Raw genomic sequence first — 7,352 nt, forward strand, 5'->3', positions numbered from 1 at the left:
GTTGAGCTTCGAGGCACAGGCCCATGTCTCCATGTAAATCTCAAAATCAATGTTGTCTTTTAAATTGCGAGTGTTCAACATTAAGTCATTGTTTTTAATTTACATCATGTAATGTAGTCACCTAATTTTGGGTGTGTAATTTACACCTAAACTGTAATCTACACGAATATTATAATATGAAACCTAAACCTAGTTTTGTTTCCGAAACACCACCAATGGCTCCTGACGATCTTATCAGACATACAGTACCATATATATATATATATGTATTTATATATTTATATAAATAGCAGCCTGCTGTGTCTGCCTGCACACGTCCTGCTTTAGACGAACCGCAGCAGGAGCTACACACAGGCCTGACCCACTTTCAGAGCTGACGAGGAGTGAATTGTTTGGTCCTCGGCTGGGCGGGAAGCAGGAGTGCTGCGGTGCTGGCCGAAAGAACAAACATCTTCTGCAGCTCACCAACACCACCTCGGGACAGATTACACCCACACATGTCTGGAGAACGCCAGGGTGTCGGGTAGTCTGACGGACGCACCGGCTGGGTAAGGCGGCTCTGTGAAGGGCCTTCACCGTCATCGCCCGTCTCACGATTACTGAGCTAATCATCTATGTTGTCCGCTGCCCAGCCGTGATCTGCACTGTTCATCACAGGATCACTTTTTTTTCCCTTTCTTCTCTTTCCTCCTGGGCATTAAAGGGCTTTGTCCACAAGATAAGAATTGTGATAATTAATGGCACAACATGTTTCTCATTTAAAATCTAATCTAAAGGAGGTGGACACAAATTATCCAGCCTAATTGAAAAGCTAAAAGCAATAAAACCGCTCTCTGCAACCTTAATGTGATTCTTGAATGGGTGGGGAATGGAGTAAGGGGCTCGGAGTTGGGTTCCATCAATGGTGGTAATGCGCCTGCCTCTTTGTGCTGCTCGTCTGCACGGAGCTCCTAAATCACCGTCTGCGGACACATTGTCGGCGGGCAGAATTACGAGCGAACGTTTTGCCGCAGTGCCGGAATAATTATCTTGTGTTCCTAATGGCGATGACTTGTAAAACTAGACAACGGTACATCTTTGATAAACACAATTGATGTGTAACCTCCAGGTCTGAAAAACAAAAGTGAACCTGCCAGAAACAGTTCCTTGAATGGCCACTTGAGGGTGCGGCTCTGAATCACACCATTTAAATTATTCCATTCAATTATCCAATCCGCTTATCCTTTTTAGGGTCGTGGGGGTGCAAGGCACATACAGAGACAGACAACCATTGATGCTCACATTCACACCGTGGGGCAATTTTGAGTCTCCAATTAACCCTGCATGTCTTTGGACTGTGGGATGAAGCCGGAGAACCCGGAGGGAACCATGGGGAGAACGTGCAAACTCCACATAGAAGGACCGCCTGGAATTAGGGATCGAACCCTGGCCCCCTCTTGCTGTGAGGCGACAGTCCTAGCCACACCCATTTAAATTATGTCACGGCTTAGTGAGGCGATTGCCCCTTCGATCGACCCATTGCAACCACGGAGTCGCTGGCACGCGATTGTTCAGTTTTTGGTTTTGCTGAAAGAAAGTTAGAAGTCAGCTGTCGATCACTTTTTGTTCTAAGCCTGTTTGTCACTTGCCAGAATTAGTTTCCCAATTAATATCAAAGGCAACATATCCACTGCACAAAGTCAATCAAAGAACGTCAGGAGAAAGTCGACAAAAATGTATGACGGCAAATAATATTCCATGGAGCGGGCTTAAAGATCCTAAAAACATATCAGTTGTTTGAAAAATAATTCTTTTTTAAATGTTGAAATGTGTGGACCTTAAATTGTGATTGTTTCCTCAAAAACAGTTTTATGGAGTTCGCATTTTGTTTTGCAGATTTCTTTCTGTTCTTCAGGACCCTTGAGCAGAAGATGAGAACAAAGACGTGTTAGTGATGACCACCTTTTGATTCTTTACTTTCTAAGTTGGTTTAACCAAAGCCAAACTAAACATGAAGAAGTAGTACTTGTTGGCTCCCTTCCAGGCACATGAAATCAGCCCTTCCAAAATAATTCGTGATGAAACAAAACATTGACATAACTGACGGTTTCGCTTGAAGAGAGCGGCACAGCTTTTAATCATTGCCAAATCTCCAGGCATGTCTCCCATGAAAAAGAAAGAAGAAGAGGGGGCCACATTTTGATCTCCCGGAGAGGCCTGGATGCTGCTACAGAAGCTGACCCTCACCATTCTGCACCTCCCTTAATCCCATTGAGATCCAGCACATGTGTCTCTCACAGATGCCGTTTCTCAGACGTGTTCAGACAGTGGATTGAAAGAGAAATCTGCTGGCTAATTATCCCTGACCTGGGTGGATTTAGAGGACCTGGCAGGAATCTTGTGATTGGTCCTCTCACCGGTTGTCAAGACCGGGATTAGCGAGGACAGCAAGGGAGGTGGACAAACCCCTGCGGTGAGCCAGTCAGACCTCCAATCCCGCCCTACAAGAGCACCAATAGGCCTCTTTATCAGGGCGCAGATGGAAATGCCTGCAGAGAGGGCCAAGTGTGGTATGTGGCGACCTATTATGCTTGTCTTTTGTTGAGGGATGGCACTGTCGTGGAGAGTGATGGGGGATTTCGTCTTTTTTCTAAAAAGGCAGCCTTGCATGCCTCAGAGTAGAGTGTGATTTAACACTAACTCCAGCAGTGTTGGATACAAGAGGCCTTCAAAAAGGTCCAAAATACTACCTGTGACTTTTCTAAGATGGGTGGCGGGGGGGCTTCGTCCCATGTTGGGCTCTGAGTAGACCTGATAGAGCTGAGCCTGGACAGCAGACACAAAGGAGAAGGCAGTCGGTTTCATGGCCCCTACCTTGAATTTTAATTGTTTTTAGAAATAGGGAATCTAAGGCTCTCCACATTTTCATGAAAACTATCATCTATCTCAGCTGTTCAATTTTATCTCGAGAGCAAAGAAGAACGATGCCTGCTGAAAGGTAATTGCAGAATATTTTCATGAATTTTCGGGGTCATCCCAAGTGACTTAATGTGGTCTCAACATGGCCAAAACGAAGTCAGAATGGGGAAGAAGTGCAAGGAGCTAGACAATCTGACGAGGGGAAACAAGAGAAAACTGTTGCATTGTCATCCAAACTGTACATTGGTCAACTGTACAAAATATTACACGAAGGAAACACATTTAAAACACATTTTAACTGGTTCATTCATTGTACCTCAGATTTGCTGTACTGTAACTACACTCAGAAAAGTTTGACCATTGTCTACTCAATAAAATTAAGGCAACAAAGTGACAATTAATATAATTGAATATAATTTAATACTTCATCTTTGATTAAAAACTATTGATTTAATTTAGCGAATTTAAACAAAATATTAAATACAAATATTTTGGATTTACTAATAATATGGCAAATGTTGAGTAAATCCAAATCAATTATACAGGGGAAATGATTAATATTTACTAGGTATTCAAAAGAAAGTAATTTAGATATACCAAATAGCTGTCAAAAAGTAATTTATATTTACTAATTATGTGGATAAAATTGATTTCTATTTAGTAAATATCTGGATAATACTGATTTATATTTACTAATTTTATGGGTGAAAACTATGCTATTTTTCTAAATATCTGGATAAGAATGATTTGGATTCAATAAATAAAATAAGTTACATCAACTCATAACTTGGAAGAATGTTACTTAATTCTACACATTTAAACTGAAATTAATTTTTCAAATCAACTTATAATTGGTACCACATGACTTAAAATCTATGTAAAGTTAATGATTGTCACTTTGTTGCCATATTTTTTAAATGTAGAATCTACTTAATGTCATGCCTTCTTTTTGCAAGAATTTACTGAGGCGCAGTTAAAAAATTACCACATTTAGGAAAGCAGCATGTAAACATTTATTTGTGCAACTTTGTTGACCATCTTTCAAAAACATTTGTGTAAAATGCCAAAATACAAAGAAATCCTGGTGTACACAAAAGAATCACTGCAGCAAGCCCTTCAAATGAGTATGACAAATTGGATTTTTCTGAACACACCTGAATGGTAAATAACTGCAGCACTGAAACTCAGACAAAGCCTCGAAATAAACCATGTGACTGAAACCCCCTGTAAAAAAACAACTCATTGGGTCCAGACTGAAGACAGGTGGGGACAGAATCTCATGCCGACATGATGTTCAGGAAACTGGAACTTAAGGCGTAGTCATCATTACTGCTTGAAGACTTACAGGTCAACCGGTTGTCTGTGGGCGGACATGATTCTCTCTACAGCCAGAAAAAAGACAAAATAGAAAAGATTAACAATAATATAACTTTACATAGCATTTACAACATGACTAGGTGGTTCGAACAATAACAATTTATTCTGTTGTTAAATTAAGACACTGAACTTAAAACAACTTACTCCCGTTTATCCTTGACAACTTGGATCCGATCATGGGTCACACTAGTGGAACAGCAAAGAAGGTGTTGAGGTTCATGCTGGTAGTCGTAATCACACCTAAAAAGAAAGAGTAAGGGGATAAAGGACAAGGGGAGGACATACATCCTCTTCAGTAAAAACAAAATCATCTCAAGCATCAACTTTTGCTCTTTTCAATGCTAATGTTGTAAATAAAAATGAAAAGGCTAGATTCACACTTAAGTGCCCCATGTTGTCGTCATCATAGCGGCCAAGGTTTGATTTCCGGTGGGCCCTTTGCTGCAGATCCTCCCCTGTGGTGCTTGTGTGTCTCTAGCTCTAACACAAATAAAGAAAAAAACATCTTAAAAACAAATAATTGCTTGCTTCTGGCATTTAAATGGATTATAATCTCACCGTGTTGCTGGGTGTCATTAAGGTCACGAAGTTGTTCCATCCAAGTTGGATTACAATGTCTGAAAGGTGGCAGGAGAAAATAATTAGCATTTTACAATTAACTAATTGTTCTTAATTATCTGTACATAAATGTAAACATTGACTCAAAGGACACTCCCTTTGGTGACGTCCTCATCTGATAATGTGGACAGTAAATGAAGATTTGATCATGAAACCATCCCCTCACTGGACAGCTCACGGTGCATGGAGCTTCTGAGGAGCTGTGAGCTGTCATGTCCCGCCACAGCGCAGTTATAAGCGTCATGTTAACAACAGTCACGTGAACAGAGTCCCGACCACGTCAACAGCATCAAGTTAAGAGCGTCACGTGAACAGAGTCCCGAGATCACGTGAACAGACACCTACAATAAGTGTCTGGTCACGTGACTGTCCGGACTGACCTCTCCGGTATATGTGAGCTTGTCTACACATGTCTGCTTGGAACCATTTTCAAAGCACTTCAATAAAATGGTCGTTATTAGATGAAGTATGTAGCACGTGACCCCTCAGGTGTCTTAACCCACCTGCCACAGTAATGAACCTATAATATGAGCGTTAGCTAAACATTACCTCAGCTAACATGTGTAAAGTAAGCTAATGTTGGCTCGTTCAACACAGAAACCGACAACCTACGTTACATCGACGATGTTAAAGAAACGTCAACACACTTAACCATCAGATAGCTAAGTTAACTTACTCTTGACGCCCAAGGCGACACAGAACTGCAGAACACCATGCCTCGAATTCAAAAGTAGCTACCTGCTAGCTCACATGAGGCTAGCTCAACCCCTCACGGGAGAGCCGAGTAGAAACCTCAGTGTCACGAACGTTGCCCGTTCAATACAACTTTTACTCTGAAATTAAATTAAGTTGGCATTCTTACCTCAAGAAGAGATGCCATGTCAGGAGGCTGTCGTTCTTTCTGTGGCTTTTAGTGAGTCACTGAAGCAGGAGAGCAGCGCGCAGCCCAAACTGCGGAGAAGTGGCGCGAAACCGGGTTCAACAGTTCAATCTGCTTTTTTTGTGTACTGCACCTGGCCCCTCTCCTTTGAACTCTCTCTCTCTCTCTCTCTCTGTTGGACGGGCTGTCTGTCTGTCTCTGTCTGTGCTGTTTTCTTCTAACCTAGTTTGCTAAGAATAAATCCAGCTTTGTGTACCGGAAAGTCAGGTGTGGCGCAAATTCCTTGGGCGGAAGTGTATGGCGTTTAAAACTGAAGAGTTCCCATTGAGTAGAATTTATTAATTTTTCGACATTGTTGACTTTACTCATAAAATATGATTAAATTCTACTCAGTGATTTTGAGCTGATATTATTCAAACAAAAATGAGTAAAATGCAATTGATAAATAATTCAAATTGTATTAAATCAACATAATATGCCAAACTGCACACACACATATTTTTTATGTAAAGGTTACTAGTATTTATTTAGTAAATATTAATTGAGCTCAGTCCCACTTTTTTGAGTGTATGCACATTGCCAATGAAGAAAAATATGAATCAATATCATATCAGCAGACACTTGATATCAATATATCAATGGTTGTGTTGAAATAAGACAGAAAAGTAATTCACCACCATGTGTTTTTTTCCATTTGGAAAACCACACAACAGCCACTTCAGATACAAGCTCTTGAATCTTTAGATTCCTGGGCCCATTTAATACCCCTCCTTCCCAAGAAACAACGAGTGTCTTGATCTTTAGGACTTTGTTGTTGGAATATTGACATGTTCCTACGTCTCTGAAAATACTTGATGCTCAATAAAACTCAAGAGCATATCTTTTGCCTCTCAAGGCAACGGCTGAGATAACACTGTCAACAGCGCAGACAATGGCAACAGTGCTGCCAAAACTAAAGGCCGTACATATTTAATAGTTGTTTGCTGCTATATTATTGCTCTAAACTTTGTATAGAGAACCCTTAAGTGAGTACAATTTAACATAACGGATAAGAAACAGTGGAAGTTTTCCTGAAATATTTGATGGTTGTAATCGTGCTTCACGCAGGTAATTTCTAATTACAGGTTTGTCATTTGAATTGTTGGCACACTGGCAGATTAAAAGTGGAACGTGAGCTGTTTGCTGTCCTTTCAGGTGCAATGAAAACATCACGTTTGAATACATGCAAACCTGAGACTGGACCGGTTGGGTCATGTCGGGTGCCGAGGGCTTCCCGAGGCCCCTTCAGTGTGCACACGTGTACTGGCCAACATCCATTAGTAGACAGCCCGTCCCAGTCAACCAAGCTCCTCCAGAGCCCGAGCGAGGTAATGAGCGGGGTCCTCAGAGTAGCGGGTTAATGTGTTTTTATTGCCGTGGTGAAGCTAATAGAGTTGTGATGACTGCACACCTGCCACAGGCAGACGTCAGAGGAAAGAAAGAGGAAAAAAGAAAAGCCACCGTGAAGTCTCCCAAGGCCCAGGGCCGTCTACGGGCAAGAGTGCAGTTGACAGATAAAGCATTTGGCAGTGACACATTG

General features: G+C 41.4%; 1 long non-coding RNA gene across 2 annotated transcripts; it reads right to left on the bottom strand.

Annotated features, from left to right (window-relative positions):
- Positions 1-3,887: 3,887 nt before the first annotated feature.
- On the bottom strand, positions 3,888-5,831 carry LOC130202636 (uncharacterized). Of its 2 annotated transcripts, XR_008833381.1 has the most exons (5): positions 5,756-5,831; positions 4,834-4,892; positions 4,656-4,749; positions 4,420-4,515; positions 3,888-4,280 (listed from the first exon to the last, which is right to left on the bottom strand). It is a non-coding gene; the product is annotated as an uncharacterized LOC130202636 (long non-coding RNA). The 2 variants fall into 2 exon arrangements; XR_008833380.1 differs by having other exon boundaries at positions 4,420-4,749.
- Positions 5,832-7,352: the final 1,521 nt, after the last annotated feature.

This window comes from Pseudoliparis swirei, chromosome 12 (assembly GCF_029220125.1).
Source record: "Pseudoliparis swirei isolate HS2019 ecotype Mariana Trench chromosome 12, NWPU_hadal_v1, whole genome shotgun sequence".
In the NCBI taxonomy this organism is placed as follows: Eukaryota; Metazoa; Chordata; class Actinopteri; order Perciformes; family Liparidae; genus Pseudoliparis; species Pseudoliparis swirei.